Source organism: Miniopterus schreibersii (assembly GCF_964146895.1).
Source record: "Miniopterus schreibersii genome assembly, chromosome: 7".
NCBI lineage: Eukaryota > Metazoa > Chordata > Mammalia > Chiroptera > Miniopteridae > Miniopterus > Miniopterus schreibersii.
Genome location: NC_138108.1, coordinates 53,669,198 through 53,692,970, shown reverse-complemented (window position 1 = coordinate 53,692,970; position 23,773 = coordinate 53,669,198).

Genomic DNA, 23,773 nt, shown 5'->3' with positions numbered 1-23,773 from the left:
GCCTAATATATATCCAACAGAAATCCAATATATGTCTAATAATAGTAATAAAAATACAGAGAATGTTGGGAGGCAATACTTGAGGATAACAGTTAAGAATTTTTCAAAATAATTTAAAGAGATGAATGCAAAGATTCAAGAAGTACAATATGTTTTAAGAAGGCTACTCTGTTTCTTCATTGTTTTTTATTGTTTTTACAGTTTAAACTGAATTGCAGTTTTTAATTTATTTAATATCTCTTACAGTATTTCAAACTGTTGTGTACTATTCTAATGGCAAATTAATTTCTAAATTTAAATGCATCTCCAAAATTTATTTTATTTAGTGAATATTTTGACTTTTATTGTGACATAGTTTCATTTTACTTTTATACTAGTCCTAGTAACATGAGGTTTCTCTTTCTCATAAAGGAACATAACTTCTTATCTGTTGGTTAATAAAGTCTCATTATACAAATTTGCTTTCCACAATAGAAACCAGGCTTAATTTGTATTTAATAAAAAACCAAAGTGAATTTGAAAGCACAGGACATGGTCTAAGAGAGGCTGAAGAATAATGAGAGAATTCCTGAAGGAAATCGTCCACTCTGGGTAGAGTACAAAACAAGAAAAACTGAAATAAAAACTAGGTTACTAGTCAGCATGAACTATCAGAACCTGATTCCAGAACTCTTTGGGGCAACATTGCACACGTAAGTTGGTAATTTCATTATGATGATTTAAGGTGTGTCTCATCCCACAATAGATAGTGAGAACTATTACCTCTAAAACTTTACCTAGTTTATAACGTCATTTTATTTTTATTGCATATGATGATTAACTTAATTAGATATATAAACCCCATACAGATGTCCTCTTTCTCTCTCTTGAGCATGTCCACCCCTTTTTCTACCCCTTCCTTTCACCAAGACCTTCTCTCTCTCTCTGGAGCAGGCCTGTGCCTTTCTGCCCTCTCCTTCCCCCAGGTGTGTTTTCTTTGCCTTTCTCTTTCCTAAGCTCCTAGGGCCCTTCTTTTGCCTCTGTAACTAGTTTCCTGAGCCCACACAGCCCAGCTGGCTCACTTTTTCCAGGGCTCACTTCTATCTCTGTGACTTTCTAAACAAATCTTTGCTTGTATTTGGAAGAAAAAAAAATCTATATAATAGTAGGACTATTTGTCTAAATAAATTTAGTTAAAAGGGAAAAGGCTCTGAGAATTATGATTTTGGTGTTTTTAATATCTTTATTTTTCCTTTCATTAGGTTTATATAATTTTTCTGTCTTTAAATATAAGAAGTTAAAAGAATGTATGTATGTAAAGTTTGTTTATCTTTATTTTACATAGAATAATAGATTTTTTCTGTCTTCAGGCTAAGGTCTTTATTATTTTCCATACAAAGTAAAATTATTTTGATTTTGTTTTTAAAAATAATTTTATTATGCATAATTCATGCATATCAAAGTATAATGTTCATATAAATATGAAGAATAATATTGGACTAAATATTCATATAATAACCACCTGATTTGAAAAGCGTGACAGTAAGAGTACATTGGAAAAACACTGTTTGTATTAAAATTGAATTTCTCTTCTATATTTCCCTGAGATAATCACTATTTTGAATTTAATGTTCACAGTTAATTTTTGAAAAAAAACCTATTTTAACCACATATGCATGCTTCCATGAATAAATATCATTTATTTTTGCATAGTTTTTAACTTTATATGTCTTGAGTCATTATGAATGCAATACACTGATTTATTTTGGTAAGAGTCCTTTTTGAAGATGTATATTGCTTATGAGCATATTGCTTACCTTTTACTAAATGCGTATATTTCGTGTTTTCTCTTGTGTAACATGCTTGCTCATGTGTCTTCTCTTTTTCTTTTTCTTTGCTTTTTTTTCTAATTGATTTTTTAAATAATACAGACTGCTTTGTGTCTGTTTATGCTGACTAATATCAATAAGCTATATCAGCTTTTTTTCATGTATTGATGTTATATAATGTTTATGTTTCACATATATAAATATACATACTTACAAAATTCTTGTCTAAACAGAAAATTGAATCTGCAAATGACAGTTTTTGTTTTTTCAACATAATATTTGTATCATTTTTTTTCTTGTATTGGGCTGATTTCAAAATACAAAAAAAAAAAAGTGCACAATAGAAATGGATGAAAACAAGCATTCTTTTATTCCTATTTTTAATTGGGAATGAATTTAACATTTCAATATTAGGATGCTGTCTGATACAAGATTTTATAGATACATTTTTCAGATTAAAAAATATCTCTAGTGTCTCTAGTTTTCTAATACTTCACTTCTGTTTTGCTTGTTTATGACAAATTAATATTTACTTTTTCCAAATATTTTTCCCTGCATTTTTTATAATTAGGTTCTTTTAAAAAAATTAGATAATTAAATTGATAACTACTTTAATGTTAAATAAAACTTGAATTTCTAGAATAAACCCTACATGGTTTATATCTTATATACATTAATAGATTTCATTGTTAATACTTTGTTTAGGATCTTTGCACCTAATATGAGTGATGCTGGCTTATAATTTTTGTTTCTTATAAATTTTATGCTTGATTTTGGCTTTATTTGAGCCAGATACATTTATGTTTTATTTGTTTTGCAAAATACCCTTTGTTTGTCCATGGAATAGTTTGTTTAAGTTTGGTATTAACTATGATTAGTCTTGCTTAATATTTGCTTGAATCATTCTGTAGAACTTTCTGGATTTAGTCATTTTTAATATGATTATTATAATTACTGTTTCAATACCTTTAATAGTTACATACCCATTCATATTTTCTATTTCTTATTGAGTGTTTTTATTAGCTAAATTTTTCTGGGAATAGGACAAAGTAGCTACTTTTCAACATTTCTAATTTATTGGCATGTTACTTTTTCTTATTTTCTTCTTAACCTCCACTGCATTTATGTTTCCTTTTTGTATGAAATTTTGTTTATTTGAAATTTCTATCTTTTTTATTTCAATGAGCATTGCTGGAAACTCGACAATTTTACTAGTCATTCAAATAACATATTTTTGTTTTGTTTTTTTGTCATGCCATTTGTTGCTTTATTTCTTATATGATTCTATTTTATGCTTTTCTGATTCTTATTTCTTGCATTTTTAATTTATTAAGAATTTTTCTTTTGTTCTTTTTCCATTATCTGAATTTAATAGTTTACCTTGATCATGTTTATTGTTCTTTTTTGTTTTATAAGTATCTTAAGGCTGTAAATTTTTCATTTTAAACAACTTTAGTTACATTTCATAAGTGCTGATAAGTAAGTTTTTACTTCATTTTAAATATTGTCTAATTTCTTTTTACATATTAGACTTTTTAGGTGTTCCTTTTATATTGTTTTTTAGTTTTCCTGAAAAATATCTTTCAGGTTGCTTAACTAGATTTGAAATTTATTAGATTTTTTTGTTTGTTTCCTTAAACAGAAAGAAGAGGAAATTCACAATTCTAGTAGAGATTAAGACTCCTGGAAGAGTGGCATAATTGCAGATATGGAAACTTGAAGGTATCAGAATCATAGACACGTGGAAATTAAATTTGGCAGGTGAAACCCAGAAGGAAGTCCATGCCAGAGCTGTAAGCTTGAGAATTTTTAGCATAGAGGTTGATTTAAAAGTCATAGGAATCAACACTATAACTCCTGGCAGAAGGTCAAATAGAACATAAGAAGGCCCAGGACCAAGGGCTAAGGTATCCCAGCATCTAGAAGTTGGGGAGAGTCTAGTAAGAAAATGGAAGCAGCCTAGTTAACAAAGTGGAAGAGCTTAGTTGTTTAGGAGAGTAGAAAAATAATTGGGTAGCTGGAGGGAGAAATTTGGTCAAAATTTTTGTTTTGCTTTGCTTTTCAAGGAGGAAAATACAAGGACATGTTTGATGCCTGGTTAAAATAAAATCTTGGAGAAAGAAAGTGGTTGAAGACATAAAAGAAAAACTAGAAAAGTAAAAATGCTAAGCAGCTTAACACAAATGGAGTAACATTATCAGGTGTTGTCAAGAAGGTGAAAAAAAACAGAATTTTTATTTATTGTTGGTGAAAATTAAAAAAATGGCACAATGCTTATGTTAAAATGTCTGTCAGTTTTTATAACAACCATATACTTTGAGAACCAGCAATTCCATCCACAAATATTTATCCAAAAGAAAGAACATGTCCATGAAAAGAATATCCACGCTGTACTCAAAATACCCCAAATTTCCAAACAAAACAAACAAACAAACAAAGCCCTTTCCGTATATAGGAGAATAAACAAACTGCAGTATATTCAGAAAATGTAATTTTACTCAGCCGTAAAAAAAACACCTGATACATGTAACAATACTGAGCATCTCAAAAATGATTTGCAGAGTGAGAGGAGGAAACACAAGTTAGTACATACTGCACGATTTTGTTTCATAGGAGCTTCTAAACAGGTGAAACTAACTTTTGTTGGAAAAAATTCTGAAGAGCATTTTCCTGTTGGGACTAGAGGTAGGGTATTGACTGGGAAGGGAATGAAGGAAATTCCAGAGGGTAATAATAACGTCCTATCTCTTGACAAGGGTTTGGGTTATGTCAATATATGTGTTTATTGAAATTTAACTGTATATATTCCATTATAAGTAACATTTACTTCAAGAGAATAAAATAAAAATAAATACTAAGCTCTAGTTAATTATAGGAATGCCAAAGTATTTAAGGGAAACTTGATAATGTCTGTAATTTACTTGAAAATACATTTAAAAATTACAAGATGGATTGATGGTGGATGGTTAGATATGTGATAAAATGAGTATAGTAAAATAGGAATGGTAGAAACGAGGTAGTGGCTATATGGATGTACAATTTCTGTATATTTGGGAATTTTTATACCTAAAAATTGGAAAAATAGAAGTTAGCAGAAGATATCTGGAGCTGTGTAGCTGGGTTTCCTTTTAATACGAGAAATGCCACTGCAAGGATTTGGAGGGGAGAAAAGAGTCAAGGAAGAACCACACCTGAAAGAAACCAATCTTGATCGAAGGAGAAGAAATGAACATAATTAAGTCATTTTGCTCTAATAAAACTCAGAAATCTCAAGTTGTAGAATTGCAAGAACTGTCTGAACATTTTCTGTGGCTCAACTGCTCATCATTTTGTGAGACTGTTAAGAGCATAGATAACATATTTTTTCTCAATACACTTGGCACAGTGACCGTTCCTTGACATATCAATTAATCAAGTGTTCCTCTGCTTTCTCTATCAGAGTCTTGAATCATGTGAAGGGCCAAAAATTATAGTCTTGTAACTGCATAAAGCTTCTCCTTTCCCATGTCTGTAAAGCTCATTTAACAGCCATTCTTCACTATTCTACATAGACATCTTTTCTTTGGCTCTCTCAATGCTTTGGAGTCAAAGACATCTTCATTTCATTTTGCAACTCCCTCTGACAGCTGATATAAGCTGGCAGAACACGGAAGGTATTTAAAGCAGTCTTTCTTCCTCTGATACACTCCTGATCACTCTCAACTGTGCTAGGTTAAACAAGGCCAGTCTCTCTACAGTACCTTACTCAGGATTTGAATTTTCCTAGGAGAGGCATGCCCTCATTCATTTGTTTGCATACTTATATTTTCTGTGGCAAGCAAGAATAAAAGAAAAGTGGGAAGTGAGGGTCATCTCTCAGGCAGAAATGCTGGGAATGGACTGACCTAAAATGTGCTATTATCCACACAAGGGGAAACCTCAGCATCCTTTGTGGGAAAGAAAAGCACCAGGCAGAGGAAGCACCACCAAGATGTTCTCTAAACTCAGCATGCCATTCATAGACCCTGAAATTAAAAGCAAACAACTCTATTTGTTTTTATTTGTTTTTAATGACCGAATGATTCAGTGAAATTTTACCACCCAGGTTGAGGGAAAAAGTAAGAGCAAAATGGGTTAAAAAATAGCATGTACATTCAAAATTTAAATTTCTTGCCAGTTCAGCAATGTAAGATGTCATGGGTAACACAGGGAATACTTATTTAAATTTTTCATATACTCTCAGAATGAATCAAGATTAAAATGAGAAGGTGCACATATAGTGAAAATGGAGCAAGATTTCAAGCTTTCTTCCAGGTGAAAGATTAGTCATTTAGGGCCTTCCCATCTAAAAAAGCAAACTGGCTGCTATTTGCTTGCTTAGGACCAAGCTTGTCAAAAATAGTTCTGTAGACATCTCTACTCTGTTAAATAACTAGTATACACTGTTTAAAAACAACCTCTGTCTTTAATCCTTATAAAAAATTCTCTCTTCAATAGCAAATACATTTGATCTAAGCAGCTGATCATGCATGAATAGATGTACAAACTCCGGTTGAAGTAGTCTAACAAAAACAGACATTTGTGATTAGATTTTTTAGCGTACCTCATATTGGGCAGTTTTGTTTTTAGTTGAGGGAATTTTAGGGCTATGTACAAAGCAGGTCAGTGTGTGCTTTAATTATCAAAACACAAAAAGAAACTTCAGATAATGTCTTTATTTCAAATTCTGACTTTGTCTTTCACACCCCAGTTGTTACTGGTATTAGACACAGTGACATATAGACAGAGAAGGGACGTGACACAGATAAAGCAAACAAAAATGGAACAAAACACAGGAAGACGACATTTATAATGTCACTGACAAAGGCAGTCACTTCACTTTAAATAATGTGGCAGGCTGCAAAACTATAGCAATTACTAGAATTTCATTTTCATTAACTAATAAACCAAGGAAAATAATTTAAGTATCTGAATGTCATTTTTCAAATGAAAATAAACTGTAAACATTTGAGTAGCATCACAGCAGGGATAATATACCTAAGGAAATCTATTGAAATGGGCTGCTGGATTCATCTTCTTCTATCACATTACAACTGCAATTGACTGTAAACCTCCTACCACTCTCCACTGAGACTTTAATTGTAAAGATTCCTGTTACATATCATATTAGAATTTAGTTAAAATTGTAGAACACATTATTTCCAATCAGACAGCCAACCATCACTCACAAAGATTTTTAAAAAGGTGATTAATAATTCATCTCAGATAAGGAAAAGATCTATATTTATACCATCTTCTCAGCCACCATAAACTACCTGACAATTGTTCAGTAATGATGCCCAGTAAATTCTTTAAAATGGTAATTTGTCATTCTGTCACTTCATTTGTGACCTAAAATTCCTCACTTGAGGCATCATCAAATAAATTAATCACTTTCCAGGATCCATTTCTCTGTTCTGCAAGTTATTATGCCCGGGCTCTCTTGTGTTTCTCTTCATTTACATATATTTAATGGCTGAGCCGTGGTTCACGATGGCACATAACGCACACATCTCATTACAGGTGAAATATTCTAACTGCCACTATCACTGGGAAAGAAAATAACTCTCCCAATTTAATTTTCCTGATGTAACAAAACCATGATTCTTCACTATGAAATGTTGATGCCATCCATCAGTCACAATCAATAAAATCATCATAGAAGTACGCCTTCTTCAGCATCTTTCCTTCGTACTGGTATTATTTGAGGAAGGTAATTAAACTCATAATATGTAATGAATGTAAATGAAGTAAAAATCCTCATGTTAGCTCTCTAACTATGCTTATTTTATAGCTTTGATTTAAAATATTTCCCCCACAACTTACAGATACATACAGTCTGAATAGAGAGGTATCCACAGCAAAGACACTATTTATCAACAAATAGAATTAATTTTTAAAATAGTATTTTTAATATGAAAGTGCCAAGAATTGCTATTTACAGGTTTTCTACTTAAATGATATTTTCTCTTTGAGTTTACATATTTTCAGGCTTTCTTCAAATGTAGCTAGTAGTTTCAATGCAGGTGCTGTCATGTGAAAAATTGAGTGATTTTTTTTTGTAACTTGATCTACTTGATTCCTGCCATCTAAAGGCTGCAGGTACTGTCTTTTCTCAAGTAAGAAATTGTCTTGAACTCAGCAAGCTTGCTCGTCTCTGCCTAAAGAAGCCTATGAAAACCTAAATCAAAGAAGCAGGACATTTTACAAACTGTGGTTTGGGAATTAGCGCTTCAGAACTATTTCCACCTACAGTAAATATTCATCTCAAATTGCTATCCTATTATTTTTGTAAAGGTCAATAGGGAGTGTTTTAAAGTAAACTAGTGTCACATAAACATTGCCCATGTCTCTAAGTATGTTACAACTTAATTTAACATTCATTAACCAGTTCTCCCACATACTGAGGTATATTGGCTTCAGAGGATCGTGCCTTACAGAAGTCCACTTGGAATGAGGATTCCCTTCATTAGGAATTCATCATCAAAGAATGGCAACTTTCTTTATCTTGGAAGTGGTCCCTGTTTGCCTGTTTAAAATAATGCTTGAGAGAGTGTCTGAAATAAGAAGTGAAATATTAACTCCACATCTCTGAAACAAAGGAGAAAGTGGGTGAATATCACTGCTCCACAGATGAATGACCTAGCTACAATATTGACAAACCATCTACACTGTACTACCTTCCTTCCTCATTAATTATCATATAGTTATTTTTAATGGGCACTTATTTAAGAAAAAAAGACTGCGTGTGCAGTTTGCATATGTTTTTATTAACACTGCAGCAGTCTGTTAACCTAAAGCAAATCCTCCAGCATAAATACCCCTATAGGCTTAGCTGAAAAACCAGGGCTAACCACTTTCTGGGGCTCTATGGGGACAGCCTGAGGTGTATCTGAATTTTGGGACTGTCATCAGCTCAGACTGAAGCAAGAGCTGGGAGCCTTGAAGGGCATCGTACGCGAGACTGGGCTGGGGCCCCAGGTGGCGTTCTGGTATGGGATGTAGCTGCCTGGATCTTCAAATAGACACCAAAGCGACTTGGAATGGCTTGTTGTGGGTGATGGTGGCAGGGGATAAAACATAAATTTCTATCATAATTAAAACAGATGCAATTCAAGTCACACAGAAAATAAGATTTGAACGCAATGGTACGGATTAGAGGAGTTAAGCTGTAAAGTTACTAGAAAATCTTACAAAACTATAGCCAAATGACACTAAACATGTGTATTAAAACAAAGAAAGTAAGTAAAATAGATTAAACTATTTTGGACAATAGAAAAGAAAGATGGAGGAAAAGAACTTTCTTGTGATGCATAAATGAGCTCTATACATTTTAGCAAGTTTGTTGCCCTTAATATTCAATGAACTAAATATTTTAAGGACAGATGTTAGTAGCCAGAAAAGAAAACAGGTATGGAGGTAAGATTTCAGTCAGAAACAAAGAGGAAAGATCCTTGCAAATACAAATGAATGTATTAATTTAGTTAAATGTACCACGGAAACTAGTGATTGCCCATATTGTGGAAGAGTGCACTTAACAAGACCGATCTTTAATGGGGGTGGAAGACATTTCCTTATTATTTAAACAATTATCTTGTCTTTTTCAGAAGGAGAATTTACTCTCCCAGTTGTATTTACAATTATATTAACAAAAGTTGCCCAAACTGAGACTCCTGGCTATTCCACTTAGGGAGACCTGGCTCTTAACATGTGTACCCTAATAACAGCACCAGAAGATATTGTTGCTATGATTAGTCTCAGAAATTGTTTTCCAAGGCTACAGAAAATTTTAAAACATAGTTAAACCCAAAGTTGCAGTTGTTAAAATAAATGCTGCATGATAATTTCTAATTAAATTGAAGTTCTCATGGGAAAAATCTTAATAAACCTAAGGTACATACAAGAATCAATCAATGAATGCATAAATAAGTGGAACAACAAATGGATGGTTTCTCTCTCTCTTCCACCTCCTCTCTCTCTCTAAAATCAATCAATCAATCAATCAATCAATCAATAACCCTTTGAGTTAATAAATATATATTGTTTTAAGCCATTGAATTAGCAACAATTTGTAGGCAGTGGTAGAAAACTGACACAGCCACTGAGACTTTAGGGTTGTTTGTAATCACAGAATAAATCTAGCCTATTCTCATTGATTATGGAACAATTGGTTAGGGTGGAAACAATAGAGGCTGGTTGCCAAAGCAATTAGGTGAATAATTGGTTGAACAATCATGACCAACATGAGTACATCAGGATGGACTAATAGCTTTCAGAATGAAGTGTTCTACTGTACCAATCTCTCACTTACATTTTTCGCCTTTGGGTGATGAGAAGAAGACATGCTTCTTGAATTTCAAGATGTTGCAGTGTTTAGAGGGTTATCAAAAACATTGGAATTCAGAAATAAGATCTGGGATACCTGTAAAGGATAAATCTAAATATTAGTTAAAATGAAATAAAAGGTAAGATCATTGTTACCAAGTCCAGCCAAGATATTTAGCCACTACAACTATTTGGCTTACATATCATGATCTCAATTGCTGCTTCTAACCAATCAGAGAGGAGGATATACTGAAACAAGCATCTTTTATTCTAATAATATTTTACCACATTTAATTTTGTGTCATTCCCCTTGCCTCCCCAGCATCGTCTCCAGAAAACATGTATTAAAACTCTGCTGGCTTCTCTACAGAATAAATAACAGATGCAATCCCTGTATATGGAAAGCTTCACATCTAAGATATTCATGGGCACTCATTAAAAAGAAGAGATAGAGTTGAAATAGTTAAATACAAAATTCTGAGACAAGAAAGAACTAAGTCCCCTAATGTTTAGAAGAGGTTAAGCTAATGAATCACAGAATGAAATTGTAAAGCCTGGCAAATTCAAAAGAGAATTCTCTAATAAGTGTCTTTGTTTGTTTGGGGGGTTGAACACCTAAATAAAACATCAGAGACAGCCCTAGATCCTTCAAAATGGCAGCATCCCAATAAAAATGATAGAGTAAAATATTCTCTTTAGGGTTGGTACAACGGTGGAACATCAATACATACAGTAAGTAAATAATCTGTCTCTTGCACATCTTGCTGCTGAAATTCATGAGAGGTTGTAGAATCTCTGTGCATAGGTTTAATATTTGGGCATATTCTCTAGTGTCCAGTAGAATATAAACACAGACCTGATTGAAAGCGTGGAGCTGTTTTTTCTAGTCTTTGATTCCTCCAGAGACTTTTTTTTGAAAGATTTTTTAACACCTTCTTACAAAATGCTACAGTGGACTTTTTTTTTTTTCTCTCCTTTGACATTTGGCTGCAACAGACACATTGAGTTGTACACCAAGGGTTTTGTTATCATTATAGAAAGATGCCACAGGGAGAAGTTGTCCATTGTGAATAATGCTGTTGCAGTGCAGATGGGCAGTGGGTATGTGGACTTCAGCATTTTCAGTGGAACAGTGTCCAGTAAATATATGAGCCTTGTACCACCTCTGTATATTTCACAAAATGAGATGGAATGGAACTGACAAGGACAACAAACTCATTCCAAAGTTTCTTTCCTTTTAGTAGTTTCAGTTCTCGGGAAGCAAATCTAAACCCTGGAAACTGTTTTCCCTATTCTTCCTATTGCACAATACCGTGAGATTTTTTTTGTTTGTTTTGTTTTTGTTTTTTTAATTATTAACATCACCATTTACTGTTTTGGTTTCCGTGGTACTCAGTTCGATGACAATTAGTAGTAGATGTGCCTTTGCTCTTCAATGCTGGGAACTGGATTTTTTTTATAGGCACATCCTGTTTTCAGTAATTGAATGTACCACCAAGGAGTAAAACAAAAGATGAAACATCCTTCAAAGGAAGACAAACAAAATTAATATTCCAATTAGGTAATTATAATCTACCAGCCTTAAAAAGTCTCTAATCCTTTCCTTTTGAATCACAGATTATTGTGCAATAGCTCTGTTATTCTTAAAGCCACACACAAGAATGCTTTTCAAGTTCAGGTTAAAATCATTCCTTCTAATGTGTAGAGTGGCTAGTTCTGACTTCTTTGGAATTTTCTGGCACCTTACTGCAAATGAACTGATTTTTCTGTGTTCTTGCTCCCCCCACCAAATTTAAGGATCGAATAATGTAAATCATTTACATGACACCATGTAACATGTTAGATTTCTTTTACTGAAAAGAAGTATGGAATTCATGTTAAGAGGATGGACTTTAAACTCAGTGCCTCAGGTTTTCTTCTATGCACAATTTTAATAGTCCCCACCTTATTGTATACAATAATAGTAATTAATACTTGTGAACATTTAATATTCACCAAGCACACTTCTAAATACTTTACATATATATTGAGTCTATGTGTGCATAAGCCACCTGGAGTAGTTTCTGGCATAAACTGAGCACTCAACAAATGCTGGTAATAATAATGGCTATTATTAGTATTCGTAGCAGTCACAGTAATAGAAATACATGTGGCAGAATTCTTACCTATTTTTTGTTGCTCCATTTGTTATTATAGGTTTCAAATCCATTTCTTCACCAAAAGGGCATTTCAAAGGTAGTTTTTAGTTCTAGTAAGAAGTTAAGAGAATGTTATGAGTACCAATGAAGGATGATGAAAATTTTACATTAAGTCCTTCATATTCTATAATTGTCCTAGAAATCCAATATGAATTATTACACGGTAAGTTTCACCCAGTAAGTGTGGAATTACGATATGAAGAAAACATGGATTATAGTACCAGTTCCCTAAATTAATAGAGCCTTATTAGAATACGGAACTCATGATCATTTTCTCTATTAAAAACGCCACTTTTGTGGTGATGGGGGCATTTGTTGTAGGAATACAAATTGGAAAAGTTAGGATGCTCCTTTCCCCTGCATATATGACAACTCTTGTTATGTCTGGTCCTTTCACTCAATGTTACGCCTCTTAGATACATATATGTTGTTGCATCTCTCAGTAATTTTTTTCTCCTTCCCTGTGCAGTGACCATAATTACTCACTGTCCTCTTGAATTGTATTTGGCCTTGGATTATTATAAATAAAGCACCTATGACTTTTCATACATTGTTTGATGGACATAAACAATTATTTGTTCTCAGCATATTCCTAGGAATGGAACTTATGGGTCATAGAATGTATGTTCGTTTAACTTTAGTAACACTGGTCAACTAATCAAAATTATTTTTACAATTTACAGTTCCACCAGCAATAAAGGAGGGTTTTAATTGCTCCACAGCCTGGCTACCCTGTGGTACTGTGTGGTCTTTTTAATTTTAGTACTTCAGATAGGGCTGTGATGGTATCTCATTGTGTTTATAATTTATATTTTCATAATAATTAATGATGTTAAGTATCTTTTCATATGTTGGCCAAATGAATAGTTTATTTTAGATGCGAGTTGTAGTTGTTGGCTCATTTGTTTTAAAGTTAGTTTTGTTGTCTTTTTCTATTTTAGTTTTAGGCGTCGTTTGTATATTATGTGAGATATGTACATTGCAAATATTTTGTCCTAGTCTATGGACTGTCTCTTCATTCTAATAACATCTTCTGATGAGTAAAATGATTTATTTTAACAAATTCCAGTCTAGCAATTTTTATCTTTTTCTAATATTTTGGTGCATGTTTAAAGAAATCTTTGCCTCCATCAAGGTCAAAACTATTAAGATTTGTTCTGAAAACTTAACAGTTTTACATTCCACACATAGATCTAGAAACTATCTTACTGTTGCTTGTGGTAGAAAATAGAGTTTAAAGCCCATTTTTATCTATATGGGTATATAATTGGCCCATCACCATTTGTTGAAAAGACCATGTTGCTCCGTCTGAATTGCCATGGCATAATTAGGCTTGCTTCTAAATTCTTTACTTAGTTGCTTTGAGGTTTTATTGCCAATACCACACTGTCTTCATTTACTACCTGGTATTGTACATTTCTCAACTTTGTTGTTATTCAAGATTACCATTGTTATTTTTGGTCCTTTGTATTTTCATATAAATTTTCGATTTTTTTTTAAATTTTCACACACATACATACACACATACAAACACAACTATACCCCAATGCTCAATCAGTGGGTCAAAATGATTAAATCAGGCTCTCACTGTTTACCCATAAGTAAAAAGGGACCTAAAGAATTCCTTTAGGAATGTTTTAAAAGGCAAGAGTTGAGAAAAGGAGAAAAAGAAGTCATGTTTTAGTTTTAAAGTCTTATCTAGAATAATGTAAAAGGTTTTGGCACAGCTAATTAAGAAACTCCTGTTTAATAACTATGCATTCAAATCATACTTTGAAGGGAAACAACTCCAATATAACTCTATTATAACTCTACATTCTTTTTTTTGAAAAGAGTGTGCATGATATCAACTATACATTATCAACCCAGAAAATACATGTATTTGTTATGTACATGCAAGTATTATTTATCTCCAGTAAGAATGTGAGTTCCCTAAGGGCAAAAAGTTTTGAGATTTCTTTCTACCCCTCATAGCTAGGAAACCTATAGTGCTTACTAAAATTCTCAACATACTGAAATATTTAATAAATGCCTCTTAATTGATTGACAATTGACTGAAGGCCTGCCTGCTGGCTGGCTGCTATCTTACTACTTGGCATTTTCTGTATATTTTCCATCTAGCCCTTGTGATAGTACTCAATAGTGACAGACTGCTTTGCAAGGATCTATATTATCTTTTTAATTTCTACTTGTGGTGACGATGGACATCTGTGTCAGACACCTAACATTAATATAGATTGATATCCGTGTCAGAACCATGGGTTAAAAAAATATATATTCCTAATGACAAAATAAAATATTGGAAGACATGCCTCAAAATAAGAATGGAGAAAGCAGTCCACAAGTGGAGTCACCTTTGGATCCCCTCATACCTATTCAATCTCCTAATCACACACTGAAGAACGCTCGCTCACCACAAAACAGACATATTGTGATTATCTGTAAACATTAAAGGATATAGCATCGAGCAGTCTTGCCTCCACCAGGACTCTAAGCCGTAAACTCGTAAGTACATTAGAAGCCAACACTCTTAGCAGACTTTGCTGAATTGCTGGCAGCATCAACATCTGATCGATATGCATGTTCACCAGTCAAGCTGACTAGTACATCTGTTCTGTGAAGAAACATACATTCTGCCTCTAGTACAATCGGTGTAATTAAAAATTAACATGCATTAATTGTTAGAGCTGATGTAAACAGCTGATGTTCCACTTAGCACTGTCTTCTGTACATATCATTAGGCAAAGCCAAATATTGTTAAGTAAACAGGCAACGCTTACAAAAAGGGGAGAAATAGAAAACTAATTCCAACTAAATAAAGTGACACTGTATTATAAGTCCAATTAAACCGATTAACCGGAGCCAGATTAGGCTCTGGATCTGCAGGGGAAAATAATGAGAAAAGTCGCATTTAATTATTTGAATCTGATTTCGGTAAATGTATTTAGGCTCAGTCTGAAATGGAGTCGGTGCTTGCGGGATACACTAGGATTTCAGAAGTGGGAAAAAGAACTTGAGGAAAATGATGATTCAGGATTGATTTACGGCTGAAGCATTTGTGAGAATGCATCATTCACAGCCACTCCAGCAACCAGCATGCTCTGGGGAGACCCAAATCTGATGTCTAATGTTAAAAAGAGTCTATTTTCTCCTGCACGCATCTGCATAACTGCCGGCGCTGTCAGTAGGAGTTACAGGCGCACACCGAGGAGAGAATATACACCTCGGGAGTCAAGTCCTGCCTGACTTTTTTTTTTATATATACATAATGTCATAGCAAAATGATTTTCCCATCTTGATTCAAAACCAGAAAGAGAAGGGAAAAAAGAAAAAACCTCCACCAAGCAAATCTGTGCAGCAAGGGCACTCCCAGTGCTGGCTCAGTTCAGAGAGCAGCTCTGTCTTTACAGATCGCCTGGGGCAGTCAGCTGCTGGGGCCGCGGGCACTTCCTCCTCGCAGGCTGTCCCTGCAAGTGGCTTGCCTGTCACTCTCAAGTCCAATTTAAAAGTAGTGTGAATCTGAATTTTGAGAATGATTTTTTAGGCTATTTCCTCATGAAGTTCGACTGAGTATCACATAAAACAAAAGTCCCGATGAATGTGGCTATCGAAGGAAATAAAAAACGCAGGGTGCTAAAGTCCAAAGGAGAAACTGACTTAACAAGAAATTACTGGGGCAGACATCGCTATACAACACTTTTTTTGTTTTTGTCATAATGGCAAAGTCATTTTCAAAAGAGAAGGAATATATTAAAACTCCCTTCCTACATAGACATGCAATGCTGAGATCTCCGCTGTGACTGCGTAGCGATGTGTTTGAGATAGTGCCTGTGTTATTTATTCATAATTGTATTAAATTTGACCACAAACTGAATTAGTTCATGTATTATAGGAAGATATAAAAATGTTGAATCTATTCACAACAGACAACATTAGATGTGTCAAGGATCACAGGAATCAGAATGAAGCCTATAAAAGTTAAATAAGTTACATAAATTTAGGACATGAATATAAAAGCTAGCTTATGAGCTTCTAAGTTTTCTGTTTGCTATTCAAAACCACCAACAATCTGCACGCTTTAAACACAAAACGTAAAAGTTAATAGGAATAGGATAACTGTTTTCTAGAATTTAAATACCTAAAGACATCATCCTAATTGTAAAAATGTCTCATATTTACATAATACAAAGCCTTTAATATTAAGCATCGATTGTTATCTGAAAACACACTTGGCTAAAATTGTAGCATAATGTTACTTTTTTTTTTTCTCTTTTTCAAAATAAAAAATTGATTACAATGTGTTGGATAAACTAAGCAAAATAATTTTAAAATGACGTCTTACTTAATTAAAAGTTAACATATCTTTAATTTATGAATTATTGACTAAGAAAGAGGTAAAATATGCTTCCTCCAGAACCTATGTACCTATATTAAACATGATTTTTAAACATTTTTTTCAAATTACTCAGAAAAATCTTGATGATCTTACGCTTCCTCAAAAATAAATTACTTATGATTGTCTCCATCAATAACTTGTGAAATATTGTAGATATTGATAGTTTGTATAATTAGGACCAACTTGTTTTCTACTTTGAATATTTCTTTTAAAAATATATTTTATCATTTTATTTTCCTGCCATTATACATTATATATACACTTATACCCAGATAATTCAATCAATTCTGGGAAATTCTGCCAATTTGTAAAATGACTAGAAAAGAATTTGCTAAAATTAAAATTGATGTGCACCACTTTTAATATAAATTAAAAATTATAAAGTTATCCTATTTTTTAAGGAAAGTAAGGATGAAGAAAACATGTTGTTCATGAAAGGAAAAATAATACATTTTTCTATAGTGTTTGTATAAGGATCGCCTATAATATTTAATAATGATTCTCAATCCTCAGTATATTTGCATATATACATTTACCCCAAAGAAAAAATTATGAGCATGTGTTATCTTAAATCTCTTACAGTCCGTAGGAGACTTTCATGAATGTCGTTGCAACCACACACAGGCATACCTCAGAGCAATTGCGATCTCAGTTCCAGACCACCACAACAAAGCAAGTGTTGGAATAAAGCAAGACACACAAATTTAGGAGTTTCCCAGTGCATATAAAACTTATGTTTACACTATATTGTAGTCTATTAAATATGCAGTAGCCTTATGCCTAAAATATCAATGTACATACCTCAATTGAAAGTACTTTACCATGCCCTAGCCAGCTTTCTCAGTGGTTGGAGAGGGTTTGGCTAAGTGGTTAGAGGGTCAGCCCTTGGACTGAAGGGTCTTGGGTTTGATTCCAGTCTCAGGTCACTATTTCTCTTCTTCTGAAAAGCAACAGAAAAAATACCATAGGGAGAGGATAAAAAAAAACACCAAGAAACTTTATTGCTAAAAACTGCTAACCAACATCTGAGCTTTTAGCAAGTTGTGATCTTTTTGCTGGTGGAATGTCTTGCTTTTGTGTTTATGGCTGATGACTAATAAGAGTGGTAGTTGCTGAAGGTTAGGGTGGCTGTAGCAATTTCTTAAAGTTTGACTTTTCCTTTCATGAGTAATTTATCTGTAGCATGAAATGCTGTTTGATAGCACTTTACCCATGGTAGAACTAGTTTCTACTATGAAAATTGGAATCAGTCCTTTCAAACCCTACTGCTGCTTTATCAACCAAGTTTATGTAATATTATATATCCTTTGTTGTCAGTTCAACAATCTTCCCAGCATCTCTACCAGGAATGGATTCCATCTCAAGAAACCACTTTCTTTGCTCATTCATTAAAAGTAATTCCTCATCCCTTAAAGTTTTATCATGAGATTGCAGGAATTCAGTCACATCTTCAAGGTACACTTTTAATTCTACTTTTCTTGCTAATTCCACCACTGAGTTGTTCTCTCCACTGAGATCTCATATTCCTCAAAATCATCCATAAAGGTTAGAACCAACTTCTGAACTCTTGTTAATGTTGATATTTTGATCTCTTCCCATGAATCATTAATGTTCTTACTGACATCTAGGATAGTAGATTCTTTCCAGAAGGGTATCAGTTTACATTGCCCAGGTCCATCAGAGGAATCACTATCCATGGCAACTTTAGCCTTACAAAATGTATTCCTTAAATAATAAGACTTGAAAATAGAAATTACTCTTTGATCCATGGGATACAGAATGGATTTTGTGTTAGCATACATGAAAACGCATTACTCACATGATACATCTTTATCAGACTCTTGGGTAACCAGGAGAATTGTCAATGAGCAGTAACATTTTGAAAATAATCTTTTTTTCTGAGCAGTGCTTCACAACAGTGAGCTTGAAATATTTAGTAAGCCATATTGTAAACAGACGTACTGTCATCAGGCTTTGTTGTTTCATTTATAGAGCACAGGTTGAGTGGATTTAGCATAATTTTTAAGGGCCCTAGAATTTTCTGAACGGTGAAAGAGCATTAGTTTTAATGTAAAGTCACTAGCTGCATTAGCCCCTAATAAGAGAGTCAGCCTGTCCTTTAAAGTCTTGAAGCCAGGCCTTGATTTATCCTTTCCAGCTATAAGTCCTACAAGGCTTATTCTTCCAATACAAGGCTATTTCACTTACATTAAAAATCTGTTGGGTAGTGTAGCCACTATCATTAGTTATCTCAGCAAGATTTTTTTGATGCAGATTGTACATCAGCACTTGCTGCTTTACCTTGAACCTTTATGTTATGGAGATGACTTCTTTTCAAAACACTTATAAACCAATCTCATTTAACTTCAAAGTTTTCCTCTGCACCTTGCTCACCTCTCAGCCTTCAGAGAATGAAGAGAGTTGGTGCCTTGCTCTGGATTAGGCTTTGGCTTAAAGGAATTTTGTGATTGGTTTGTTCTTCTATCCAAACCATTAAAATGTTCTCCATATCAGGAGTAAAGTTTAGTGTGTGTTCACCGAAGTAGCATTTAAATTTTTTTTTCAAAAAATTTTCCTTTGTATTCACAGCTTGGCTGTTGGCACAAGAGGCCTATCTTTTGGCCTATCTCAACTTTTATATGCTTTCCTCACTAGCAATCATTTCTAGCTTCTGATTTAAAGTGAGAGGCCATTCTTGGATTATTAATTAAATAATTTAAATATTGTTGTGTCTCAGAATAGGGAGGCTCAGGGAGAGGGAAAGAGATCAAGTAATGGCTGGTATGTGGAACAGACAGAACACACATAACATTTATTAATTAAGTTTGCCTCTTATATGGATATGGTTCTTTGTGCCTCAAAACAATTACAATAGCAATACCAAAGATCACTGATCACAGATCAGTATAACGAATAAAATAATAATGATGAAAAACTTTAAAATATTGCTAGAATTATTAAAATGTTGTAAGTCCAGATTTGGCCCATATCCTCAATGATCTGAGAATGCCCTATTCTATTACAACTGCATTGCCACTGCCCACTTGCCTTTGCTAGTTACAGGAAACATGAAGATTGGAGTTATATCTGTTCTGTGCATCAGAACAACACTTGAAACATAATAATCAATGAATATGTCCAGTATCCATTTCAGCATCATGGTCTTGGAGACATTGTCTTCTACTTGTATCTCTCACCCCTCAAAAATTTCAATCATTTGTGCCCGGCCGGGCGTGATTCGTGGCTCTGCAGTGGAGCATCGACCTAGGATCCAGGCAATCAGGGTTCGATTTCCGGTCAGGGTACATGGCCGGGTTGCGGGCTGCAGCCAATCAATGACTCTCTCATCATTGATGTTTCTATCTCTCTCTCTCTCTCCCTCTCCTTTCCTCTCTCTGAAATCAATAAAGATATATACATATTTTTAAATGTTTTTTAAAAAAATTTCAATCATTTGAGTTGGAAATCAGAACAGCTGAGTCTTCACTTTATTCTTAATTAACTGTGAAGCTTTGAGCTAATCTCTTTAGCCCAGTTTCTATATCTCAGGATGTACCTTACATGTGAACATTGTCCTTCAAGTGAGTTTCTCTCAGGAAAACATCGAATTCCACTGGATAAGATGGTATTTAAGATCCTCTTCAGCTTGAAATATATTGTGTTGGGGCTGGAATGTATTGAGTTGAGGTCGATGACAAGTGTACAGAGTAAAATCATTCCATTTTATTAGTTTTTACTATAATTTCCATTTTCATAGTCTTTTGTTAAATTAATTTAATTCTTAGTAATCTTTTTTTTCACTAGTTCTAGTTTCATGTTGACTTCATATCCACAAGTTACATCCCTGCACCTTCAGCCTTAGTTCCCAACTATTCCCAGACCTATCCAGTTTACCAGTGTCAATGTAAGTAACATCAAACTTGTAGGTAATTCTGACAGATATCAGAAAGCAAGATATAAAATGCTCAGGAGTCCCAGCCGGGCATGGCTCAGTGGTTGAGCATAGACTTAGGATCCAGGAGATGGCGGTTTGATTCCCAGTCAGGGTACATGCCCCGGTTGCGGGCTCAATCCCCAGTTGGGGACGTGCAAGAAGCAGCTGATCAATGACTCTCATCATTGATGTTTCTGTCTTTCTCTCCCTCTCCCTTCCTTTTTCTGAAATCAATAAAGATACCTTAAAATGCTCAGGAGAATAACAGTTTTGTAGTTTCTCTTATGTATTTTAGGTTAAGTAGGGAATATAAGAAAGATTACGTAAACGGAGGAGAAACAAGGTGGATATTGGATTACAGGATAGATAAGATTTTGTGGTTACACCTTATTACTATTATTCTTATTATTTCTGGAATTTAAAAAGTATGTTAACCTCGATACACAAGAACAATGGGCAGGGTTTACTTAAAAACATTTTACTAAAGAAGTTATAGGCCCAGGAAATGACTACCCATCATGACTGCCCAGTTAGGAGTTTATGATCAGATCACCTTAGGAGGTTATTGTTTTGTGGTACCCCTTTTTTGTCAGTGTTTAAGAGGTTTGCCTGAGATATAACTTTCTTTTCCTCAGTTTTTGTTCTGTAAAATGGGCATAGTAATAATATCTATAAAGTTTTTTTGTAGAAAGTTGAGTAAATGTTCTTGCTTAGCACACAGTAAGCTTTACAAAAGGCTGTCAATTATAATTATAGTCGGCATCAGACCCTTTCCATTTGCCCTGGTTTCATTTTTGGATAAATCTTACATCCTGTGAGTATCATGATCTTTCAACTGGTTCTTTTGCGTCCAGCCTTTAAATATGCTTCTAGTTTGTTCAATACCACAAACCAACTTTGTTTAATAACTTCAAGGTTTTCTTTTTCTCTCTGGGTAAGCATCTTCTTGTTTCCAAAACAAAATGAAACAAATAAACATACCTTAATTCATTTTCCTTTTTGCTTTCAATTCTTTCTCTTCTTGATTCCTCATTGTACTTCGTTATCCTTCTTCCCCTGCAGTCTGAGTCTGAAGCATCTCATAGCTTAAATAAAATATGAGTATTTTAGTGGAACTGTCATTATGTTCTTGTATCTCCATTAAAATGGCTGTGGCCTCAGACCAATTGAACTCTCTCAAATCCATTATAACTTTAAGGGAGGACAAGTTTTACTGCCATATATATTTATTTAAGAGTACATAGGAAATGTAAAACACTTAGGGGCAGATTAGAAACCATCAGGCAGAGGTCCTACAAAGCTCCTTATGAAATGAAGACTATAGCACCTAACATTTCAGAGGAGAAAGGAAAGAAAGTCTTGCTTTATACCCAACCTAGTTTGAAAAATTATAGGAATTTAGCAGAAAAGAACAGATATACTCAATACTCTCTCTTACTCTCACCTCAGCCTGTCCTTACTCTCTTTGCTATCCCAGGCAATATGGCATGAAAAGGCTCAGCAAGAAATATTCATTTGTAAAAGAAAAACAAATCATTATAGCAACACTCACTGGTCATTCTGTAGCAAATGTGCAATGCTCAGATTTTGTATTTTCCTGAAATAACATGCACATTTTAGGCATGAAATTATGATTGTTTGACTGTGAAATGCTGCACCCAAACACCATGTGGCTTTTAGCAGCATATCATCATATCAAGAACTATTTTTACCCTTTGGCGATTTTTCCTGCTTTGGCTCTGAGAGCTAGTCCATACGGTATTTGTATGTGGCATCAATGGCAAAGATTTTTTAGAAGAGTAGATTTCTTATGTAGTATCATGTACCAATGATGGCTCAGAATCTAAAGTAGATATTAAAATAACCTGCTTTCAAGTTTAGCTGGTAAGAAATGAAGTCATAGTAAATCCGAAAGACAAAGAAACAACGATGAAAAAGGACCGACTTGAAGCATAGTTATCTGTTATCTGTTCTTTCTTATTTTCCTTAAAAAAGAATTAAGTACCTTCTAAGTTTTAGAATATCAGGAAAACAGCAGCATATTTAAAATGCACATATTACATTTCTTCCCCAAAGACTTCCAAGTCCTAGTGGCAATGAACTTTGTCCAGTGTCTCATTTGATAAAATTAGACAGAAATCCTTAGAACTTCCATGTATTTGCTGCCTTTCAAAATCCTGGGCAAAAGAAAAGAGCAACTTTTTACAAGATTTAAGCACATATTGGTCCCCTTCCAGGACGCAGACATGAAGCCATATAAGAAATATTTTGAAAAGGCAACCAAAATTAGCCAAACTCTTTAAACTTCCAAACTGCTTGGAGCAAAAGTCTGTTTTAGTTTAATCCAAATGAGTTTGCAGACTTAACTAGAAGGAGAAACTATAGGAAAATATGAGCTGGCTTAACGTTTGTGTCTTGTCTATAACTAACTACAAGTTGGCTTTTGTCTGTTGAAAAGACAGATCTGATTATGGGATTTTCCAAACATGTGATGCCATAAAGGTGTAGTGACACTGAATATGGATTCTTATATTCAAAAAACACAATCTGCAGTGAAAATAAAACAAAACTATGCTAATTCATGTAAAAATTTTACCATCCTATCCTCTCTAAGAAACTAACAGTGTTAGAAAGATTAATTAAATCAACATTACTTTATACTTACCCAATATACATTGTTGTCTGACTTGGTTAGCAGATATTTCGAAAACTGCAGAAATCACTTTTTAAGGTCCACTATTGTGAATCATATTATCTCCTTCTCAGAGTTATTTTGGTAGTAATTTATTTAAGTAGCTTCCAAGCACTATTCCTTTATAATAAAATGTTCCTGAGTTTCTGTATTTAAACTGCAGCTCAATTTGTCCATGCAACCTAACTTGTTGCATATGTATTGCAAAGAAATTCCATTTTGTCAGTTGATTTATTGCTGGATCAGAAGGAATAAACTCTTGAACCCCAGGGGAGAAAAATTATGCTGATTTATTCTACTCATGAAGTTTCAGTATAGGCCAAAAAATAACTGGGATTATTTTCTCAAGTGGGCAAATTGAAAAAATATATATATTTTTAAATAAGGTAAAGTTTTTGTGAA